This window comes from Mixophyes fleayi, chromosome 8 (assembly GCF_038048845.1).
Source record: "Mixophyes fleayi isolate aMixFle1 chromosome 8, aMixFle1.hap1, whole genome shotgun sequence".
NCBI lineage: Eukaryota > Metazoa > Chordata > Amphibia > Anura > Limnodynastidae > Mixophyes > Mixophyes fleayi.
In genome coordinates, this window is record NC_134409.1 from 113,673,716 (window position 1) to 113,692,740 (window position 19,025).

The 19,025-nt window shown below is 40.9% G+C and overlaps 1 protein-coding gene across 1 annotated transcript in view; it reads right to left on the bottom strand.

Moving 5' to 3' along the window:
* Window positions 1-19,025, bottom strand: part of FGD3 (FYVE, RhoGEF and PH domain containing 3) — a 146,771-nt gene that overhangs the window by 113,408 nt on the left and 14,338 nt on the right. The window lies entirely within an intron of this gene.

Genomic DNA, 19,025 nt, shown 5'->3' on the forward strand with positions numbered 1-19,025 from the left:
AATCAGAAATCAGGAAACAAGGACTTATCTGGCTGTATCGTAGCTGCAGCTGAACAAAAATAAATGTTCTATAGATGGCTGGAGAAACATTACCACCCAAACGCTGTCCGCTTGATGTCTAATTAACAGAAAGTAATGAGAAGGTGTTAACCTACAGGTGTCATTATGAAGCTCAAGTTTGTGCAGACAGATATGGGGATGTTTATTAACACTGTTATACAACAAAAATATTAATAAAAAAATAATGTGTTGCAATATGTATTCTTTATGACTAGCCAAACATGGAAGCTTTTTCCTGTGGACCAATGTTTAGAAATGTCCCGGAGTTTCTCCTACAGACAAATCAAACAAGCTCAATGTTTGCACTGAACACAGGAAATCTTATCGGTTTTAAAAAAAATCAATATAGCTGCTGGTACCTTAATCAGAATTTCAGGAACATATCGCTACTGTTTAGGTACAAATACACACACTTCAAAAGCGGTACAGTATGGAAATAATGGACATTACACTCCACAATAAGATATTACAATAACACTTTCATTCTGAATCTAGCTAGCTGGGATAGACTACACTGTAAAACACATCACTTGGACAAATCTAGATCAGATACTCAAATATATCCAGCGTATATGGTGTGGTCTATACATAACAAGTAAGAGCAGATATTGAGAAATACATAAAGTAAACAGCACAGAATAAGCCATATTGTGCAGTATTATTATTATTATCTTTGACTTAAAGGGCGCCACAAATTCATTCATGTGGAATAAGGACATATACTGATGCACTGAGATATAGTATAACAGGACAGATTCTTAGCATGGCATACAGTATCATAATGCAGTCTATGCATTGTGAATAAGAACAGATAATGAGAATTACATCCTGAAAGAGCAGGAGAAGTTGTATAAGGAGAAATAACAGTGTACAGATGTAGGCTATATACACAGGAAACACAAATATTGAGAATTTACAAACAAAAAAACCATAAGAGTACAATAGTAGATAGCCACACCATTTCATGGTAATCTGGGGCCTGATTCATTAAGGATCTTAAATTAAGAAGTTTCTTATTTCAGTCTCCTGGACAAAACTATGTTACAATGCAAGGGGTGCAAATTAGCATTCTGTTTTGCACATTAGTTCAATACTGACTGTTTTTTTTATGTAGCACAAAAATACTTGATAGCTTATTTGTACACTTAAATTTAAAGTTGATATTTGTGTGCTACATGAAAAAACAGTCAGTATTGAACTTATGTGCAAAACAGAATACTAATTTGCACCCCTTGCATTGTAACATGGTTTTGTCCAGGAGACTGAAATAAGAAGTTTCGCAAGTTAAGATCCTTAATGAATCAGGCTCCTGGTCTTTTAGCACGGCGATCCAATGTGCAATTGTTAAGTGCTTTACTGTGTTGATTTATAGGTGATTAACAAGTAAACCCAATCAGTTCTCGGATGGGTTCATTAGGACACTCGGAGGAACAACCAATGGAGAGCAAGAACTGATGTTACTACATAAATTAATGTCAGGTCTCTCACTTGAAAACATTGATGTTTACAATCCAACATGGCAGACACTTCTCAAGTAATGATTATACAGGGTTTAAAGGAGTTTCATTATAGGTCAAACCAAGAACCGCGCGCACAATACCCAACAAGATAAATGGTATGGTAACTATAGAGAGAATCAGAACAGATAATGAGAATTGCATCTAATATACAGAACAAAAATCCATACTGTGTAATTGGCAAAAACGAACATACAAAAGACAATGTCAAAGGCAATAACTTCAAGGGACAAACTTTTATCCTGGCTCCCAGAATATTGGGATATATGTTCCGCTCCCTGACACTTAGTACAGCAGTGCTGATTGGGTGCCGTGGCACTTGTCACGGGTGTGTGCAGTAATGCAGAGGTGTTATCAAGGGAGGGGTGTTGGGGGGAGGCCTTGCACTTCAGAAACACTACAAAAAACCTGGGAAGACGTGGCCATAAAACCAGCTGGGTATGAACATGAGCTCTCTGAGGTAGTGTCCCGGATTTGTTAAAGGGGAAATGTTGGGTGGTATGGAAGAGTCAAAATAAGGTTTTATTACTACATTTATTAAATATAATCCTAGGCTAAGCAGTGTTATAATTGTATTTTCTGCCTCAACAAAATGCACAATACTTTAAACAAAGTAGCACGGGCATCACGGTGGCTTAGTGGTTAGCACTTCTGCCTCACAGCACTGGGGTCATGAGTTCAATTCCCGACCATGGCCTTATCTGTGAGGAGTTTGTATGTTCTCCTCCGTGTTCTCTGGTTTCCTCCCACACTCCAAAAACATACCGGTAGGTTAATTGGCTGCTTTAAAGAAAAAAAATTAACCCTAGTCGGTGTGTGTATATTAGGTAATTTAGACTGTAAGCTCTAATGGGGCAGAGACTGATGTGAATGAGTTCTCTGTACAGCGCTGCGGAATCAGTGGCACTATATAAATAAATGGTGATGATGAAGGTACCTGCCACCTCCTCACAGTGGATGCAGCCATTCTATGGGCTTAGCCAGTATTCTTGTCCATGCAGCTACTATGATTCTCATCATCAAATATAGAAGATGGACCAGGTCCACGACCGCCCAGACCGCACCCGCTACCTGCGGCCATTTCCAATCTGCCCCTGCCCCATATCTGAGAGGAACTGTACTTGACCGCAGGAGGTTTGGAGTGTCCTACAAAAGTCAGGAGTAATGGCTATTATGCTATTACTATATTCTGTAAAGTGGCAGCATTCTGGTGCACGGTACAAGCAGGGAGTGAAATCTGAACATACAAAGACAAAACAGGGTAATTAGTGAGAGAGAAAGAGACAGAGCCCTGCTCTGAAGAGCTTACAATCCAAAGGAAACGTGGAAAAAAAGGCAAATGTGCTTATTTGTATGAACAACCAGTCACTGGTATAATAACAAGAATGTATTTTATCATGTTCTGTATGGATCCAGCTTTGTGCCTCAGTGAGGTCACGTCAATATTTAGTCTGAATAATACTTCAGGGCACAAAATGGCTGCAGCCAATATGTGTAGGTGATGGGAACACTTTAAAACAATAAAATAAATGTCTATTTTGGATTCTTACATGTAGATCAGTTTTAGAAAGATGACAATAAACATGGGGGGGGGGGGGGGCAGGGAAGTCATTTTTCCACACTTAAGTTATTTGTCCCTGTTCTTCAATGCACATAGAAATGGTATGTATGTATTTCAAGAGCTAAGTGATTTTGCATTTGGACAAAAGGCAATTCACTGCAAGTGTTTACATTTACTTGTCACTTCCCAGAATTCCCGGGTTACTGAAAGCACTCTGCGCTCTGTCACTCTGTGGGAATGAACCAGTGGTGCTGCTCACATTTTATACATTATACAACTAGAGCCATCTGCTGGCAGCACACAGAACTGCACCCAACAGAGACACTGCAGTAAAGACATTGGGGGTCAGTTACAAGACAACACAAGTGGTAAAATTGTTTTGGATCTGTTGAAACATCAATGTGTGCACTGCTTACATTTAGAGTTACACAGCTGTGTATGGATTTGCAATGTATCAAATATTTGTTCTGGATGATGGCTGATTTGGGTCATTAATGTCTACTGGAATGTACCCTTTTAACAGGTGCAAAAAATGGCACTAAAATATTTCCAAACAGGACAGTCCCCTACATGATAAATGGTGCATTGGCTTTCCCAAACAAGGATCATTCATCTCCATTCTAAAAGGACCCTTGGTGTACACAGACTTATTAGAAAGTTGAAAATTAACCATGAACGCAGTATGCATACTTCATTGTTCATCATCAGCCATAATATTTTAAAGAGCCCATGTACAAAACTGTCTCAGTTGTACATAGTGATCAAGAACCCCTATTTTTATATGTGAGTGCGCAGTTCACTGTAAACCGATTCACGTGTTGCAAAACAATTATAGAAAATGTGCCAGAGACCTCTGCTCCCATGATATCACCCCCTAAATCAAATTGTCAACTACAATGTTAAACTGACCTTCAGCTGACCCTAACTGAAGAACAGAGGGATACAATCTTCTTAAACTCCCACCGTATGTCAAAATTATTAAACCATACGAAACGGTTTGTCAAATTGGTCAATCACTTATCTCTCACCCCGTCGGTGTGGCCACCCCAATCAAAGCTTTGTTGGCGTCAGTGCTCCAGGGTGGGAGATATGTTTCATATTTTTGGGAGCTGTCCAATCTTAGTCATTTTGGGCGCAGGTCTTCGGTCTTGCCAATAAAGTTACCAAACAAACTCTCCCTCTCACACCAGCAGTTGCCTCTCACACCACTATCCAGTGACCTTTCTGATCCATTCTAAATATGTATACAATCATATCGTAATAGCAGCCATAGCTCAAGCGTAGAAGAACCCCCTACCTTAAAAAAGGTCATAGATAATATACAAGCTAGCTTTATGAAGGAGACCCTGCACCTGCCTTACTCCACAGCCCCGTCCTCTCCACTGGTAGAATGGATAACTTGGCACGTGTATGTAACTGAGGGTGAAGACAATTTGGTGCCAACAATATGTCCGAGTCCATCAGACCACGACATTGCCATTGCTTCTGTTTTTAACCTTAAACCCCCTCAGTCCTCACAGGGAGAAGCCACCGGTACTCTCCAATCTTAGGGCGACCCTATGTAAATGTAACTCTAAATGATTATTGCTGTGTCTAGATAACATGTAAATTGCAGACTGTGCAGATATTGTGTTCCTCCTTCGCTCTCTGAACCCTCTATTGTTTATTTTCCATTTCCCTTTTTATTTCTGTATCCCATATACTTGACAAACTTCAATAAAACGATGATTAAAAAAAAAAAGAGAAGTGCCAGAGCCCTTCGCTTTTCCAGCTAAAATAGGGACAATATTCCATATATAATCCGGCCCACATTTTAAAATGTATATGGGATGATGTAATCCATAATGTACGATAAAACAATAGATGTATCGAAGACGTAACAAGATCATATAAAAATATCTATAAATTGGAAATCTATTCTAGGGACTGTTAAGTAAATACATTAAAAAATGTTTTTTACAAAAATAATAATCACCAGCATTGTTTTATGAAGACCAAGGAGTAGATTTATCAAACCTTCTAAAAAGGAACAGTGGAGTTGTTGTCCATAGCAACCCCTATGGCAGGCAAACCCCAATTAAACAATATGTATAATAACAATATTATATATAATAATATTGCATCCTTTCCCCTCTCAATTAGTGCAGGGCTGGCACAGCCTTGGTGTTTAGGCTCCTTCTTTCATACTCAGACCTGTGTCTACTAACGTGGTGTAACCAGGACTGTGTTTTGAGATCAGTGATGTTTTTCCTTAAGGTAGAACTTGAAATTCATAGAACAGATAGTGGACTAAAGATGAAACACCAATATAAAAGGCCCTTGAGGCATTGGTGCACCATGTCCAGCTACTATAGTTTACCAGAGTCTAACAATGCCTGAAATTGTGGTTGAGGGATGCAGAACCATATTTCCACAAGAAAGTCCCACAACGGAGCCTGGTTGATCGCGGTGGGAAACACCATCTCAAGCGTCATTCCAGAATATCTCTATGGTGTCCAGAACAGACGAGAAGACCATGACATATGGATATCAGGAGTACGTTCCTCAAACCACTGGGCATCCAGATGTGCTCTATGGAAGGGGGTATTGACACCTCTCCCGTCAGAAAAGAAACATGGGATACAGATTACACTCAGTATCATTAAGTAACAATTAGCACAGACCTCGTCTTCTAATGAGAATGACTGCAAACCATGCCAGGAAAATGCAACCACAACCTTGTATGCAAATATCATCTACATAAAAGCTGGTGAACACTTCAGAATTCAGTCATGACTTATTATAAAAAGGTACAACATACCCAATGCTCTACTTTATTGTAAAGTCACCTCTGAAGTCCGGAAGACATGTTCACGGTCGTGGAAAAGCACAAATCCGCCGTGTAAATGCCATTTTGTGATGTCATGTACATTCCTTTGTATAAGTAAACCCACAAGGATCTGCATGGGTGGTGCAAAACTCTGCCCTTGCTCGTGGGCGGAGTTTGGTGGAATCAGAGAGCATGCTTTGATAAATACAGCACAGGAGCACAAGTGCGTTTGGTTTTGCATTGAGGTGGAAAAACAAAACTTCGTATTGTGAGATGGTATTATTATAAAATGAGCAGACAGGGTGGAGAAGGTGCTTTTTTCGCCTGACAAATGAACATGGTGTAAACTAGGCCACCTCCTATACTATAAATGGGGAACCTTATGCCTCATCCTGCTGGATTTTGGTCAAACCGTGGAGGAATGTAATAGAAAGCTTCATACACACAACAGTGATAAGTAATACATAAATTCCGGATGTCATCTAACCCCCATGATTAATGCAAGACATAGATGAGGATAAACCAACTAGGATTTTAGAAGAATAACTTGAATTAATGAAGAGGGTGGATCTAAAGTGGAAGTAGTTTGTACTCATTTCGGGACTTCTTATATCCTCTTAATTTACAGCAAATGATATATTATCCCAAATATTAATACCATTTGTTCACATTAAGTGACTATTTTTATGTTAAAATTATCATTGTTGCATTAAATAGACCTTCCATGTCAAGACACACTATTTGCACCAAGAACACCTAGTGCAATACTCGTTAGAAATCTCATTAGCACAAATGTAGTTTCAAAGCAGCAATTTCTATTTTTATAAAACAGCGGTTTTGCAGGGTAACATGAAATGTGCATGCCTCATGCCTCATGACTGTACTGAATGCAGTGCATGCCTCATGACTGTACTGAATGCAGTGCATGCCTCATGACTGTACTGAATGCAGTGCATGCCTCATGACTGTACTGAATGCAGTGCATGCCTCATGACTGTACTGAATGCAGTGCATGCCTCATGCCTGTACTGAATGCAGTGCATGCCCCATGCCTGTACTGAATGCAGTGCATGCCTCATGCCTGTACTGAATGCAGTGCATGCCTCATGCCTGTACTGAATGCAGTGCATGCCTCATGCCTGTACTGAATGCAGTGCATGCCTCATGCCTGTACTGAATGCAGTGCATGCCTCATGCCTGTACTGAATGCAGTGCATGCCTCATGACTGTACTGAATGCAGTGCATGCCTCATGACTGTACTGAATGCAGTGCATGCCTCATGCCTCATGACTGTACTGAATGCAGGTAGAAGATGTATTTCTACGTAGCAAAATTGTAAGCATGTCACACACAAATGAACTAATTACAATCATCATGCAAAATGTACATTTATGATCTAGAAAAGAGTTTGCTAGTTTCCTAAATACTCATATTGTGCAATTGCCCCTCTTTTTTGTGCTATTAAAAAGAAAATATTTGTAAGACGAAACTACACCATTTTCACTAAGCTACTATTTATCTCCTATATTCAGGAATAAATTGAGCCACTGTACTATTGTATATTCTGCCAAGCTAAACATGTATCTCTTGACCGTCTAGACCAGGGGTAGGCAACCTGCGGCTCTCCAGGTGTTGTGAAACTACAAATCCCAGCATGCCTTGCCACCTATCTGCTGGTTATCTACTGGCAAAGCATGCTGGGACTTGTAGTTTCACAAACACCTGGAGAGTCGCAGGTTGCCTATCCCTGCTCTAGACACAGACCCACTGACAATCTAAGCCCCACCCCATCTCTTGCCCACATTTACGTATTTCGTGCACCCCACTTTCTGACACTGCACCTCTCTGGGGAGGGAAATGCAAGGGCTACGCATGGAATTAGGGGAGAAGGGTAAGAATAATATATGTCTGCATCCCTGTAAATTTGCTCACAAGCCCAATGAATGCCACCTCATGGGTGCCCATGGGCTCAGATGGGATTCGTTTGAGAATGGGAGTTTATGATGTCCTGTCTGTAATGGAGCTAAACTGCCTCTGATATTTAGGGGACAAATTGGACCCCGTTTCTTATTGTGATATGAAAACCATCAGAAGTGCGCCTCTGTGGCCCATACTCCCTATCATCCAAGATAAAAGCCACAACAAATAAAATACACAAATTTATATGTAAAAGTTTTCACATTGTGCCAGGAATAAAGATATCGGACACTGAATCGAACACTGTGTAGTCCTGGAACCTGGGGATGAGAAAGGGGGTTCCAATTACAACCACTGTCTATAACGGGTGGTCTCAGCTAAGGCTGATATGCACCTTGTAATGATTATAAGCACTAACATGAGAGGTGGATGAAGAGGGAGGATTGTCCACACAGCAATGTTCTGCTGTAGCTGAATTGGTTTACAGAGGGCTAACCAGCCAGGGGACATCTGAGCAATGTAAACAGCCGATAAAGGCCTAGACAAGCACCAGCAGACGTGAACAAGGTGACCCGATCCTGAAGAGTAGTGGAAGGAATTCAAACTTGTAGGAGGCCAACACCTGGGAGAGTCATGTTCCACCAACATCACATGGAAAAATCGTCAAGAGACGTGTCTTATATAGGAGTAGAAGATTGTACATAGCATGTACCGGCACATATATAAAGGTAGGCTTTATGCAGGACATGACAGTATGGGACAATCAGGGAAGGTGCACACAGGGAACTGCAGCTTATAAGTCCTATCACCAACCTGGCAGGAGAAGGTAAAAGACTGAGCTTCTGCCAGGTCACATCGTGAGACAACCGCGTGACTCCAAGACGAGGTGTAAATTTATACCATATATATGTATGACAGGAATGTAATGAGCTTGGATTTGGAGACCCTATCTATGCCTGTGTCTAGGAGCAGGACCTAGATTTGAGTTCACTCTTTTTAACTTGTTCTCTACCTCACTGCAAGTTATTGTCTTCTGTTATCAGCCCTCATAGGCACCAAAAAGATATGTTCATCAATGTGGTTACCTAAAGGACGTTTGGAATGCATATAAAAAAAATCCTCTCCCATGATTAAATAGTTAGTTCAAACATTATTATATCTGAGAAGTTCTTACTAAATATTTGTGAATAATATAGTATATTTTTAATATGAAGTTAATTACATTTTTCGAATGTGTGTTAAAACAGCCTGTAATTAATACATGAAATGCAGGCAGGCTATTTTAACACTTTTGCTTGAACAAAAATAGTCATCCCATGCGACTGCTAAGGTATCTAGGGGCACAGCAGGCACGGGACCCTAAATCGTGCCCTTAGGAGCCACCTCAGTCTCACTATGTACATACAGCTACAAAGGATTACAAAAGGCTACAGTTGAATAAACAAATAAATATCTTGTTAAAAGATATTGTCATTTGTGTATTGAAGTATTATGTATAGTTTTGGGGTGGAGCAGAACTTGGTGGGTGACTGACTTTACTAATAGAGCTTCTAGGACAGTGTTGGCTACACCTGGAGTGACACTCCAGGTGTTGTAAAAACTACAAGTCCCAGCATGCTTTGCCAATATATAGCAGCTTATTGCTGGAAGGGTATGCTGGGACTTGTAGTTTCACAACACCTGGAGTGTCACAGGTTAGCCAACACTGGCCTAGGAGATTGAGGGCGCACCATAAAATACTGCAGTGTGCTCCAGTCATTTATAATGGCTCATCTGTGCTCTAATTTAACAGAACTCAGTGGATCTCGGACCTTGCTATGTCGGCTGCCTAATGTAAGGACTTACACTGACAATTACAGCCAAATCTTCCAGCCGCGGCGCAGAGCACTAATCTTACTTAATAACTACACTCATTTAATCTAGTTTTAAAGCTGCCACAGTGAACGATGGATTTCATTTCAAGGAGGAACCATTACAGGGATCGTCCGCAGCTTTATAAAAAAATTATCACCACAGAGTAATGAAAATGTCAATTGCACATACACAAGCAGCACAAGAATGATCTGTAGCACTGATCAAACTGCAGGATAACCAGAAACAACAGAGTCTACTTCACGGCCCAGTGTAGCGGTCAGTTTCCTGTTCCCAGGCGTCTATGGGCTGATAAAAAGGACACCTACCAATGGAAGGACAATATATACTAACTGCTGCTGTGTTTGTATTGTTATGGATTGTATCATGTATCTCATACTTGCCAACTCTCCCGGAATGTCCGAGAGACTCCCGAAATCTGGGTAGATCTCCCGGACTCCCGGGAAAGCAGGCAAGACTCCCGCATCCTACCCACCTCCCATTGAAGTGGGCGGGATGAGAGCCTTAATGATGTGATTTGCGACAAATCGGATCATTTTGGTCACAGCCCCGCAACAAAATTATGTTTTTGTCGTGGAGGCGGGGCTCAAAATGACGCAATTGATCACGTCCCGCCCTCCCAACACGCCCCCTGACGGGGATCTCCAAGACTTTTAATTCTTAAAGTTTGCAAGTATGATGCATCTTTCACCTGCGTCCTGTATTAATATTTTTTTTGTATATTGTATATCTAGTTTTTTTTTTTAGAATAAGTAATATTTCAATATTCCCTATAAATGCGCAGATCATGTGACTGGGGCAACATAGAGAGGAGGATAGAGCTACGCAGGGAACTCCTAACCAGAGCCAATGCTGGCATGAGGCGAGGGTAACAGAACGTATGTCTACCCTTGTCTGTTACTTGTGGTACTATAACTATATATAATTACAGGAGCCAGGTATGTGTCTCTGTATATGTTTGGGGGAACAGTAGAGTAAGTATTAGAATATTTCTCTATGTTATATTTGTATCAATTAATGTAACCAGTAATCTTCAGAGCTGAATTAACCAACTATAACCTGAGAAAGAAGAATGTCAGAAAGTGTTGGAAGAAATTCTGTACCAAGACCTGAAGTATCGGAACAAAATAAAATAGTATTATTGCTTAGATAGTGAAGAGAGTTCATCACAAATCTGACGCACCTCGAAGAACCTTGTTATCTGCCCCCTTTTCAAAAGTTTCCTTGGTTGACAGTATATGACAATAGAGATCTCTAGGTGGAACATTAGAGGGATTCCTATGAGCTATTCACAAACCCAACATCCATCATTGCCAGACATGTAGCCTACGCGGTCTCATCGAAGACAGAAAACAAAGGACCTACCCACCTTGGATATGACCAGAACTTACATTGCACAGTAGGAGGAAAGTGTAATTAAATGTATACTCACATTTTATGTTGGTCAAACCTAAGCTTATTCGCAGTAGGATAAGTGTCCAGCTAAATCCTTAATTGAGCTCCTCTTTGAAGATATTGTCAGTCTCGCATGCATCGGACTATAGATGTAGAACATATATATGGTATCATATAATAATATATACGGTCCATCACAAGCCCATCTGGACATTCAGACCGACTGACTGGGCGATACGGCCACACACGCAGGGACAAACATCACATATCTTATCATTCGGCAAACAGACCAAAGTACAAGATCTGCAAGAGGTATATTGCCCTGTGGTTGTATTGTATTTTAAATGCCCCTTCCCCCACACACATACACACAAATAAAACCAGCATGCATAGGAATATAACGCAATTGCTTTAAGCTTAACAAAACAGTGCAACTATGAAGCTGACTACATGGACAAGCAGAACAGTGTGATGGAGGAACAGTTTATAGTACAAGCAAATCTTTAAAGCATTGGCACCTGGAAGTGTATTCACTGCTAATGGCAGACTCTCCAGCAAACTAACAGCTTAGACTCCACACACACCTTATCCTGCTGACACATACATAGGTATAAATGTGGGCAGCTACGTTCAAGACCACAGTATACTGCTCACTGAGTCTTCTCACATTGTGCTATGAACCTGATAAACTCAACATGGTTCCACTGCATCCAATGTTTACTTCCTATAAAGGCTCTGCTAGCACAGCTGTCACATGACCTGGTGCAATCCTATCAGAACAAAATGGATCATTGATCTCACTGCATGATTATAGAAGCAGAAAGCAAAATTGACAGTAAGCCACCAAAATAGTGTATAACAGTTCACACAGGTGGTTTGTAGCTTATGGGACAGCACGGTGGTAAGTGGTTAGCACTTCTGCCTCACAGCGCTGGGGTTATGAGTTCAATTCCCGACCATGGCCTTATCTGTGTGGAGTTTGTATGTTCTCCCCATGTTTGCGTGGGTTTCCTCCGGGTGCTTGGTTTACTCTCACACTCCAAAAACATACTGGTAGGTTAATTGGCTGCTATAAAAAAAAATTAAAAGAAAATTGACCCTGGTCTCTCTCTCTCTCTGGCTGTGTGTGTATATTAGGGAATTTAGACTGTAAGCTCCAATGGGGCAGGGACTGATGTGAGTGAGTTCTCTGTACAGTGCTGCGGAATCAGTGGCGCTATAAAAATAAATGGTGATGATGATAGTGCACTGTGGACAAATAAAATATGACTTTCTTCTTTGTAAGTATAGTGATTGCGAGGGACAGAACTATAGTGGAGGTAGGAGGTGCAGAGGCGAGTGTGGCCCAGCAATGCACACCCACTCCCACCCACTCCAGTAGAAGCCTCCCGCTCCCCTCTGAACGGAGAACGGAGGCTTCTACTGAGCATGCACAGAATAGGCCCCCGTTCTGCTTTACTGATGGCAGAGAGGGGGGCCTGATAAACAAGAACGACATTGCGGTGTCCCTACCCCAGAAATGCTCTGTCCCTCCTCTGGGGATTGCTGCATGTATGCAGCAATCTGGGTTCTTGCATTTTTGCTAGTGTGAACAACCACTTATGTAGGACATAAGGATTAATGATCCTACTGCGTACAGAAAAAATAATCTCCATCTGCAAGAAACAAAACCTTAAACAAGTTTATAATGGACGTATGAACAATCTGTTTGGGTACATTTGTCAGTCTGAGACATGAGGCTTCTATATTCTACCATAAAGTCAAGGTTATATATACAGAGACGTTTACCTCCTTTGCATGTATTAATATGGCAGTATGGTGGGTCAGTGGTTAGGATTTCTACCTCACAGCACTGGGGTCATGAGTTTGATTCCCGACAATGGTCTTATCTGTGTGAAGTTTGTATGTTCTCCCCGTGTTTGCGTGGGTTTCCTCCGGGTGCTCCGGTTTCCTCCTACACTCCACAAACATACTGGTAGGTTAATTGGCTGCTGTAAAATTGACCTTAGTCTCTCTCGGCCTGTGTGTGTGTGTGTGTGTGTGTGTGTTAGGGAACTTGGACAGAGAGCCCCAATGGGGCAGGGACTGATGTGAATGAGTTCTCTGTACAGCGCTGCAGAATTAGTGGCGCTATATAAACAGCTGATGATGATGGTGCAATACCAGTTACCAGTTGTATAAAAAAAAAAAAAAACCAAAACACTCCCATTTAATACAATTCGACAAAATAAAAAAAAATGCATTTTGAGCATTGGATCACACAAATAAAATGCTTAACACAAGTGCACAGAACAGAGTTCGGTGCAATGCGAAATGAAAACTATGTGTGGTCACAGCAGACTCAACATACACAGTGAGGGCGACGAATTCTAGCAATTAATCCCATTGTGATGTCATAAAGACATTTCCTCCCTTGTGAGGTTAAAATGGTAACTAAATTGTTGGTAGTTTGTCTTCCCTTCCTCTGGATCCGCACAGCCAGGAGTTAGAAATGGTTGAACTGCATGAACTTCACTCTTTCACCCTTACTAAGTAGCGGTCCAGTATACCCTTACAGTCCGAAATTATGTCTGAGACAGGGCCGTAACTAGGGCTGTGCCATAGGGGCGACCACCCAGGGCACAACGCTGAAGGGGGGCGTAGTTTAGGAATATTTTAGGTTAATTTGGTTAAAATTGAGGGCTAGGGGGAGCGGCATTTGACATTCTCGCCCCAGGCGCTAGAATTTTAAGTTACGGCTCTGAGACGCAGCCTAATTACTATGTACACACTTTTGAGAGGAATTCCGGTCAGACTGTAAGTAAATAAATTGTTCCTGAATTTTAACATCCTTTCATTTAGATATTAGCAAAGTATTTTTAAGTGACATTTCACTGATAATGACTGACAATCTCTTGAATGGAGTAGTTTAATGTGTTTAAGCCGTGTGTCGCAGAGATATGTGCAGTCGACATCTCGCTCTGGGATAATATTATTCGTGGCGACAGCTCTTTATCCGGATCAGAAACTCTTTCACATCACAGTAAACTTAGAGAGACACAAATTCTGATATTTGTTCCTCTGTTTGCCAGCGACAATTGTGAATGGCACTTCAAATCTGGGGACATTTAGTAGAAATAAATGTCAATTTTAGCTAATTATTACAGTGATCGGTAGGCTGCTACCTTAGCGCACAAGCCAAGAATGGCATTATGGTAAGTGTGGTGTTATAAAGAGGGTGATATAGTGGGATACATTCTAGTGTACTTTTGGTAAGGTTGCAGTAAGTGATGGGGGGGGGGGAAGTATAATGGAGTGGTATAAAGAAGTAGAAAACATTTAGAGCAGCAATTACAAGCGGCAGCCACCAGGGGGCGGTATGAGCCGATACTAACGTTAATGTCTGACTGCATGCTTATTGTACTCTTATTATCATTGCATTTGAATTATAGATGCTCAGGCTCTGTTCCCAGAGAACCGAACACAACCAAACTTAGCAGATCCGAGTACCTTTCGCGCGCCCTTGGAATTGAAAACGAGGGAAAACACCATTGTTACATCGCCGGATCTTGCGAGTTTTGGATTCTATAAGTACCGCCCTCCACGGCGATCCAGCGTCATTTCACAGAGGGACACAGAAGGGGTAGCACAGTTCTTGGCAGTCTGTAGAGCAGTTGGGCAGCGTCATAGGTAGAAAAGAAAGAGGAGGGGTAGCAGTGTTCTTCAAAGTCTCCAGTGACATTCAGAAGAGCTCCATTGCTAATTGTCATTGCTGAAATACAAATAATAGGGCTGGCAGTGTTGTTCTTAATCTGCAGTCACATTGTACTGTTATCAAAATGGATTCACAGCAGTACACAGAAGAGCAGGAGCACCAGGCAGCTGCTGCCACCAGTCATGATGATTGTAATCCCTGTACGTCATCTGCTAAAGTGCATAGTGTTTTTAAGTCAGAGAAACAAAAATGTAAAAAAACACCTTTTACCTTGGTCAAGGAAAAAAAATGACCTGTAATCCAGGCAAAGTCAGCTGCAGAAAAAAATAAAATTGCCAACATGCCATTATACACACGCAGTGGCAAGGAAAGAATGAGGCCTTTCCCTTTCTCTATGAGTGCGAGTTCTGCAACTGTCACTGAGGCATTTTCTAGTAAGGTCAGTCATGACCAAGCAAGACCTTGTCATTCGGACTCCAAAAGTGGTGTACAAATACTTTTACGTGTAAAAGCTGAGCTGGAAGAAAACAGTAAGGCATTAGAGGAAAATATATGTTCAGATTCAAAAATGACACAAATCCCTGAGGAGAATCTATCCACGAGTGCTATGTGTAATCGTGACCATTCTGATAGTGTACCCATAAAGAAGGCCCCTTTCAGCATTTCTGCTGATGTGTGCCTGAACAGCCCAAGTGTAGCCGGTGATACACCAATTGAGGATGCCACTTTGATATTGCAACAGAATGAGAGGGATATTTGTGTAGCCGATGAGAGCGCTAATGAGGATGTTGATGAGGATGATGTTGTTTGTGTAAGTCCTGCACCGGTGGAAGCAGTTCTGGCATGTGATAAGAAGAAGGCCATTGTCATGCCTGGACATAAGACCAAAAAATCCACCTCTTATGTGTGGAATTATTTTTACCCAAATCCTGACAACAGTTGTCTAACCATTTGTAGTGTATGTAAATCCACAGTAATGTAAGCATGGATGTCTAAATAGAGGTGTATATGTATTACCTTCCACTTTGCTGCTGTTTCATCAGTATTGCACAAAGTGTTTGTAATCTGTACTTTATGTCAAAGGTACCTAACTATATTAAAATTTTGTGGGAATTGGGGCTGATTCGAAGTTCAGTGATGAACTTGCTTTTTGCTGTGAAGTACAATCGCTCTTTTTAGTGCATTGTCTGGCACCCTGGATTGGTGTGTGTCTGATAAAAGTGCTCATCGCCATGTATTAGCTGTAGATTTACCACAGTTATCCAAGGAACACGTGGAGCGATCAAAGGAACCATAACTGATTTCATGATCCAAGGACAATTCCATCTTACACCACTTTTCTTTTCTGCCTCTGCTGTGTGACAATGTTTCCTAGGTGTGCTAGGAACTGCCGTGTGTATCAGTCATTGCTCTGTCGCTTAGCATCCAGCCAGGTCGCTGCAGTATTTGTTTGAAAGTGTATGAAAAAAATATTGTGATCTGTGAGATGGTCAAAAGTGACTGCAAATTACTTGAAATTAGTGTTATTGAGGTTAAGAATAATGTAGGGGGGGGAAAGCAAAATTATGTGATTTTAACAAATAAAATAGGGATTTTAGAAGAAAAAAAAGTAGGGATGCAAAACAAAAACACGCAAGGACGGTTTTGCCACAACCAAAACACAAAGTTAATCCAGATCTAAAACCAAAATGAGAACACGGGGTTCATTGAACATCTCTAATTTGGTTGCAAGATGTGCAGAGAATAAAAACAACCAACTAGCACTTAGCTCTGCCTGGTGCAAGTTAGGCAGTGAAAGAAGGTGCATTTTTGGTGCACATTTTGCTCCTAAATGTAATGTTCATTATACCTCACAACATTCTTCCTCTGCAAATCAGGACAGGGTGACATGAAAAGGGGGCATGGGCAGGCTACATTGTGGGAAACAACTATAGTAGAGGTACTTTACAGTGCTGGATTAAGATCACTCGGGGGCCCCCCAGCTAAACACAATACTAGATTTATTGTGACACATTTTTCACTAAACCCTATTGTTTTTTTACTAAAATATGAACTTCCTCAAAAATATAAATACATTTTACCTCAAACAATGTGTACCTGCTAGATTTTGTCCATGGAAAAATGTGTCACTTTTTAATATCAACCAGTAACCCAGTACTACTTCCATTGCATTAGTTACTGGATGCAATTCTTAAAATATTTTCTGATTCCCTACACTGGCTAACCTTAAGGGTCCAAAGGGGAGTATTTAAGGCAATTACATATAACAAATAATTTCAAAATAAAAGTACCCATTCACCACACTCGAATTTTGGGGATCAACCCCTAGAACCACCTTCCTCTAGTTAAGGACTCCTAATGAAGATCAAGCCCGCCTCCCATGGCATCATTTCACTCCACCAACTATTGGCACTGGGAATCCCATTTGTTATTACGCTGACTGACAAGCACCAGCGTTACTGACTGACAAGCACCAGCTGGCATAGTGCCATCCTTTCTGCACCAGCAGAAAGGATGGCACTATGCCAGCAATCTCTGCACAGCAGGTCGTCCTTTGTGAATGCCCAATTTCATCAAGGGAAAGAGATAACCAATGCTATAATCTCTGTGTTTTTCTAAAGGCCACGGAAATATAAGGTGACTTCTAATATCACTAATAATTTATGATAGGGGGCAACTTATTCTGTTCAAGACACATTTTCCTAATGAACCCTGACAACAGAACTTACAGTATATACAGACGTTCTTAGCAGGAGTTTATACATATACTAACATCACTTGTGTATTATACAATCCTTTTGATTAATGATGCTCAAATTATTCAAGTCAGTTTGACACTTGATGGAATTTGGCTGGTTTAAGGCCCTCTAACTTGATTGTGGTATGCTGGGGATTTTGGGGCCGGGTTTTGGTTCAACTACCGCAGCTGAAGTGTAAATTCAAGTTTAAACTGCAACTTTGAACCGCGAATTTGGGTGCAGCTACCCAAAACCGGCCAAAAAAATATATATATATCATGATTGTGCCGCATTAAATTCACCTTTCACATATTACACAACGTAGCCATTAAAGCTACATTTTTTAGTCTATCTAAATTTTCAATAACTTATTGCGACTTTTCAAACCACATTGAAACAAACTTGGAAAAAAAAAATCTTATTTTGATCAAAATGTTAACCGGTTTTGGCCATATCCAAAGATTTGTCCGTGTATTAAACGTTCGCACCTAACAAATTGCTGATACTTTTTACCTTCTTGGTTCGCCTGTATAAAAAGAATTGCGTCATCTTGCCTAATCCATTAACCCTTTCTGCAGCATATCTATTACGTCTTAAAATCTGTATAAACCTGCAGACTTTTCAATGTAACATTACCTGGATGTTTGAGAATGTCTATACAAGTAAGCTCTCTAGCACCACCTAGTGTTAGATTAGCAATAACATATGTAAAGATATTTATGGCCGCACAGGAAAAGTGAGGAAAAACAAACAAAAATATTGATAAATAGAGCAGGTTGATTATTCAGCACCCTATATTAACAATGTCAGTTCTTTATTTTCTTAACAAAGCATGCAACAAAATGTTAAAAACCTGTCTTTAAGCTGTATACATTCATGTTAGGCTGCACTGCACCCAGGTGAAGAGAAATACTGTTCAAACTCTTTACCCCAATATAGAAAGAAGAAAGTTTAAGCAGGGTTGCAAAGTACTATTTCATATTAGAGCAACTTGTGGATTATAATTAAATACACAAGTACATCATACTTACCTCCTTTGGGCAAGTTTTTTTCTGGGAGGGGGCATGGCAGGAGGATGGAAGGGGACGGGGTGGGGCCAAACTTGTCATTTTGGCCCCACCTCCCGCAATGGAAATGCTGTTTTGTTGTGGGGGGCGGGGCCTAAATGACGCGATTTACTGCGAATCGCGTCATTTTGGGACGGAGGTAGCGAGATGCGGGAGATTTGCCAGCTCTCCTAGGAGTCCGTGAGACTGACCCGAATTTCAGGAGTCTCCCAAAGATTCCAGGAGAGTTGGCAAGTATGAAATACATTAACATTCTCCTTCATGGCAGTAAGTTTTGTAAAAGTTATCAACACCTACAATTACTATTCTACTGCTTTATGTATTAGTTGTTCCCCACCTCTCTTAGATTGTGAGCTCCTAGTCATTGTAGGCTATTTATTTGCATTATGATCAC